A 6,212-nucleotide genomic window follows, 5' to 3' on the forward strand; every position below is an offset into this window, starting at 1 on the left:
TCCTACTGCCACTTAGTTGCCATTTTCCCTCTCTGGTTGGTAACGTGGGAGACTCTGGAGCCCACTGCAGGTGACCCGAGGTGCCGGCAGCTCTTCAGCCTCCTGGGAGGAAGGCTCTGGAGCAAAGAATCCGCCTGTGGGGAGGCCAAACGCACCAGCCCAGCACCCAGTGCCCAGTGGCACACCTTTTGCCCAGCTGACATCACAGGCAGAAAGCTGGGGCTGGTCCTGCTTGAATTGTGAGGTCATGGGGGCAGGGAGACTGCCAAACAGCAGCCAAAGGAAAAGGTGAGAAGGCAGTCATCGCCCCCCCAAGAGATGTAAGACAGGTGGGACCCTCCTGGCGACTGTGAAGTGGGGCCAAGGGAGAGGCCTCAGTGCCTGAGTGCCGGAGTGTCCTTTCCCCTCCTGTCACAGGGCAGCAGAGTCGCCGGCTCTCCCTGACATGCAGGGCACATCACGTAAGGACCTGTGCTCCCCACCCTTCTTCCACCATGCCAAGGAAGAGGCTCTTTCCCTTGTCACCATGTAATGTCTCCCCACTTGTCTACCTTTTGCCTGGGATTTGTTCCAGGAGTTAGGGCTGAGACAAGTGAACACATGCAGGACCTTATTACATACTCCATCCCCAATTCATGTCCCGTGTGGGTTGGCAGATGACACAGTCCCTGCAGCCCATGGACAGACAGCTACTTCTGAGGGAAGGGCTGGTGGACCCCCAAAAGACCCCTCAGCCTTGGCATCAACGTGGCTCCACCTTTCTCTTCCCAGGGCCTGTCCAGGACCAAGTCCCCGCCCCACAGCCCCCTGCCCAGCCCCCAAGGCCTCCCCAAGACCAGCTCCTGATAAGTAACAACAGTCATCTCTGCACGTTCAAGGACCAGTTCCTCTGTCCCATTTGCCTGGAGGCGTTCCGCAACCCAGTCACCACCGCCTGCGGCCACAACTTCTGTTATGACCTGCCTCCAAGATTTCTGGGACCACCAGGCTGCCAGTGGCGAGACACTATTGTCCCCAGTGCCGAGAGACCTTCTCCTCCAGGCCCCGCCTCTGCAAGAATGTCGTCCTGGGGGAGATGGTGGCCTGCTTTGCCCAGGCCAAGGGCCAGGTGTCAGGGACCTTACAGAACATGGCCGGGCCCGGGGATGTGCCCTGTGACTTCTGTTCGCCCCAGAAGTGCAAGTCCGTCAAGTCGTGCCTGCAGTGCATGGTTCCCTGTGTGAGAAGCACCTGCGCAGCCACTTCGAGGACCAGGTGTTCCAGGACCACCGGCTGCTGGAGCCCGTGTGGGATCTCAAGTCCCGCTTGTGCCGGAAGCACCGCAAGCTGCAGCGGCTGTACTGCGGGACGGAGGGCTGCTGCGTGTGCACGGCCTGCCTGCTGGAGGAGCGCAAGAACCACGACATCAGCCCCCTGGACGAGGCGCGAGCCCGCAGGGAGGTGAGGCAGGGTGGCGGGGCGGGCCTGGGAGGCAGGGGACCCTCGGTTCTCTGGGTTTGCACGAGGCCCGGGCACGTATTTCCTTGGAGAAAAGTTACACAACCACTAAAGTGATGGTTGCCAGGGCCACGTCATGACATGAAAAAAGTGCTAATGAGTGAAATGATCAAGGGTCCAAATTATATGTAGGGTATCCTGTGGTGGGAAAAAAAAATTTTTTTTTTGCACAGATAGGCTAAAAGGAAACATTCCAAAATACAAACACATCACGTTAGGTTGGGTGAATCCCCTCCTTTTCTCTATTTTCACACTTTCTTTAATATTCTTGTAGTGCTTTTTATAGTTTAGATACTGTTGTGCATAGTCTATAACAGGCTTTCTGAACTAGCTACTCACTGGCCGGTCACTGCAAGACAAGGCGCCCGTGCGGGAAGGCGAGCCAGCCTCTCACTAAGCGTGCTGTTTAGTTCAACTGACATTTTCTTCACAGCAAGACTTTCTCAATGAAGGAAGCACTGATTTGTGGTCCAGCACAAACTTACTTTGTTGTGGACCAGCAGGAGTTCATGGACAGGCACTTAGAGTAGCACCGTTCTGTAATATATTATAACCGAACATGAAAACGCCCATTGCTGGAATGAGTGGAGAATAAGGCATATGGGGTTGGAATTGGGAACACAGTCCTGCTCTGGGCAGCATGCTCCATACCTGATGTGCCTTCCTGCTCCCACTGCCCCCAAGGGCCCCTCCACAGCCCCCATCTGTGACCTGGAATCCTGTGGTCATCACGATCAGGAGCAGAGAAGCTGATTCCTAAGAAGGAGACACAATTCCTAAGAAGGCAGCCCTCCTCTAGCTCTGGTCTCACTCTCTCATTCTCATTTAAGCAGAGCAGAGGAATGCAACAGGTGTGTTTCTTCTGGGCTCTGACACAGGGCTGCTTGCAGAACAGCTTCTTCTGGGTCACCTCTCTGAATCAGGGGCCCACCCCCCACCCCCTCACCCAAGGTTGAGGTTCGGAAGATCCAGGCCAACGTGGAGAACCAGATGCTGATCATTGCCTCTGACCACCAGAAGCACCGGGGGCAGATGGCCTTTCTGTCGGTAAGGTTGGCCCAGCCCCGCCCGAAGCCCAGTCCCCTCCGTCAGGCTGAGGGGAGCTCTCAGGGCTTGGGGGGTGGCACAGGGCCAGGCACACAGAGGCAGGATACCTGGGCCAGCTCTGGGACCTGGCAGAAGGGGTCCTGGGATGGGGCTCAGAGACGCCTCTCTATGCCCCCACCTCCGCAGAAAATGATCCAGACAGTGCGCAGTGAGGTCAACACCTGCTTCTTGGAGATCATCCAGGAGGTCAAGCAGCTGCAGCTGAAGGTCTTGGAGTTCGTAGACAGGGAGGAGGCAGCTGCATTGGGGAAGCTGGGCAGCTCCATCCAGCAGAGCCGGGACCGGCTCCTGGAGCTGGAGGGGGACAGCATCTGGCTGCGCACCCTGCTCACCAACCAGGACGACCAGCAGTTTCTGCAGGCAAGCCCACCCCCAGCCCCAGCCCCGGCCTGGGCCCATCAGAACCCCACTCACCCTCCACCCACAAATACGCTGGATCTTCCCAGACTTCTGGATAAAGCGATCAGCGCTTTGTGCTGCGTTACTTTGTCGGCTCCCCAGCCTCGGGAGCCTCCTCATCCCAGGCCATCTGTCCTAAGCAGATGGGAGCCCGAGCTTACACCACCCTTGACTTCTTCCTCCGCCTCCAAGCACAGCCATACCCTTTGGAAAGTTCATCCTTCTTTCAGACCCTACCTTTTCTGCCATCGTTTCTCTGCAACATGGGGGTATGCTCTGGGATTCTGGGCACTCGACGCAGTCTTAGTTACTCCAGACTCCTCCAAACCGGGGACAGGAGTGAGACCAGAACAATCTGTAGAGCTTAGACTGAAATCCCTTTTCCTTCCCAGCCCTGCTGCAACCATCTCTATGGGCAGGGGCCTGGGGCCTCGGGCCTGCCCAAACCCTGTGCTTGGGAGCTCCAAGCACAGATTTCCTTTCTTAAGCTGCCATCACGCCCCTAAGCAGATTCCGGGGGCTCACCTCGTCTCCCCCACGCACAACAGGAAGCATTTGGCAATGCTGACAGTGTTTTTCACTCGGCAAGTAAAGGATCAAAAAAAATTCCTCTTCCACTTCATTTAACACTGAGGGCAACACTGGCTGTACCTTTGGCAGAGCCCTAACCTAAAACTTCCAGAAAGCTGGGAGAGGAGAGATGCCCAGGTTTGGAAAGGAGTGACTCCTGCTCCACCTGCCCCCTGGTTCTGGGTGCCACCAAGCCTTGGCACAAGCAGCAGCTCCTGGCATCAGCCTGGGCCCTGGCTAACAGATGGAAACACTGCCACCTCCCTGCTTGCCAGGAGTTCCCCAGGCTAAAGCACTACCCAACCTGCATGGAGCCCCTGATGGGCATCAACTGTGAGGAGAAGCAGAGCTTTCTCCAGCTGCCAGAGACCCTGGCCGAGCTCCGGACCCAGCTGGCAAATGTGGGTTTCAGCTTCGTCAACCAGCTCCTCCTGAATGGTGAGTACCTGGAGGGCCAGGCCACTGGAGAGTCACCTGCATGAGGAGGGATGGGGCCGCCCTGCAGGATGGTGGGTTGGGGTTCCAGGTACTGGTCGAAAACCCTGCCTGCTGTGCACCACCTCCCCCAGGTGACCCAGCCTCCTGGGAGCCCACGCCCCTCTCCAGGATGCTGGGCTGTGAGTTGTCCTCAACCAAGCCCTTCCTTCTCCCCCAGGCATTGAGGTGAACTCCTATGAGCTGCTGCCCCCAGCTGTGGACAGGAAAACCCTCCTCAAGTGTGAGACCGCAGCGTGGGATCCCGCCTGGGTGGAAAGGACAGGAGCAGGGCCCGAGTGCCTCAACTTCCCCACCCCACCCCTGCCCCACTCCCGGGAGACCCTTGCTCCTTCTAGCACTGACCTCCCCCTCCGGGACTGAAGAACTCAGAAGGGTTTGGCCTGGGACTCAGCAGAAGGCCCCAGGCCCTGGCAAGAAGGGGAGGAGCCCTGTGCCTTCCCCTTCCTGCTCCCTGGCCCTGGTATGGCGCAGCCTCTGGGCTTTGGCAAACCAGCTTGGAAGGGCCCTGGCCCTGTCTTCCTCCAACACAATCTCCAGTTCCATTTGAAGTCTTTGCAGCCCCTCCCCTGGCTGGGCCAGGGGCCAAATCCGTGTGACTCCTCTGAGAACCTGAGGGTCACCACTTCCAGAGCCCTTGACTTTCCCTCAAGCCCCCTCAGCCTGGTGCCCGGGTCTGGGTGGGGGGAGGGGGTTCCTGTCCCCCCCACCCCCATCCCCACCCAAGGTAGCCCCAGCTCACAGGTGAGGCATCCAGACTAAGTCACCTGCATCGGGGGCCAGAGTTTGGGGGTGCCAGGGGGAGGGGCCATTCCTAGGGGTCTGGGGCCCCGGGCCCAAGACTGGGGTGACTTCTGTGCAGACCCAACTCAGCACTCTCCTTCCTCCCGAGGCGTCCAGCGCAGGCCCCGGGGGCTGCTGACCCCGGCTCCCCTCTCCATCTCTCCATACCTCCCACCCTAGCTTACTGCAACCTGAACTTTGACCCCACCACGGCCAGCGAGGAGCTCTTCTTGTTCAAGGAGACCCACTCGGTGCTGAACCTGGGCATCCTCCTGGAGCCCTTCGCCGCGGGCAGCCCCTTCCCGGGCTTCAAGCAGTGGCCGCAGGTGCTGTGCACGCGCAGCCTGGCCGAGGGCCGCCACTACTGGGAGGCCGACGTGTCCGACTCGTGGCTGTGCCTGGGCGTCACGTAGCGCCGCAACCCCCCGCTCGACGGCCGCCCGCGCCGCGACATCGTCTACCTGCTGGGCCGCAACCCCTGCTCGTGGTGCCTCGAGTGGGACTCGCTCAAGTTCTCGGTGTGGCACGACAACACGCAGACGGTGCTGCACGGCGGCTACCAGCGCGCCCTGGGCGTGGCGCTCGACTGCGCGGCCCGCTGCCTCTCCTTCTACGCCTGGTGGGCGGCGCCAGCCTCATCTACCGCTTCCGCGCTGCCTTCCTGGAGCCGCTCTCCCCCGCCGTCATGGTCAGCAGCGGCGCCTCCGTCACGCTCAAGCAGCGGCCCGAGGCCTAGGCCCGGCCCGGCCCGCGGCGGCCGCGAATAAAGCTGGACGCAGCACTGGCGGGGCCCGCGGCGAGGGGCGCGCCGGCAGGGCGGGGAGGCGCCTGGCCCCTGTCCCCGCGGGTCCCTTGCTCCCGGGTGGAAGGAGGCGGGGATCTGCCTCCCAGCCCCCTGACTCCACTCCACCCGCGGCCCCAGGATCCCGGAGAGCAGCCAGGCAGCCCCTTCTCCTCGGGGTCACACAAGGGCTGCGAACCGAGCTGGAGTGCCCCCCGCGCTGGGGACAGTCCTGTGGGCTTGGGAGGGGGCTTCTTCCCTATTGGGGTGCTGAGATTCAGCCTCCCACCCCCGGAGGGCCCCAGCAGAGGCCCCTGGCTCTGATTCTCCAGGTTGGTCCTGGCCCAAAGGTTCCGGCCCTGTCCCCAGAGGTCTCCTGAGAGTGAGCGGGGTTGGGCCAGGCTCCTCCCTAGACAGCCAGACAGAGGTGGCCCCTGACCCATGGGGAGGGATGGGGTGGGGGATGGCCTGTCCCAGCCACCAGCTGAATTGGGGGCTGGAGGTGAAGCTGTACCAGACCCTCAAGTGATAGACTGAGGGCAGGGGCCGGGGCTGCTGACCAAACCTTAAACCAAACCTT

At 60.6% G+C, this 6,212-nt stretch overlaps 1 pseudogene; it reads left to right on the forward strand.

The window, feature by feature from the left end:
• Positions 1-247: 247 nt before the first annotated feature.
• On the forward strand, positions 248-5,587 carry LOC119514825 (annotated as a pseudogene).
• The last annotated feature ends 625 nt before the right edge of the window (positions 5,588-6,212 follow it).

This window comes from Choloepus didactylus, chromosome 18 (genome assembly GCF_015220235.1).
Source record: "Choloepus didactylus isolate mChoDid1 chromosome 18, mChoDid1.pri, whole genome shotgun sequence".
NCBI lineage: Eukaryota > Metazoa > Chordata > Mammalia > Pilosa > Megalonychidae > Choloepus > Choloepus didactylus.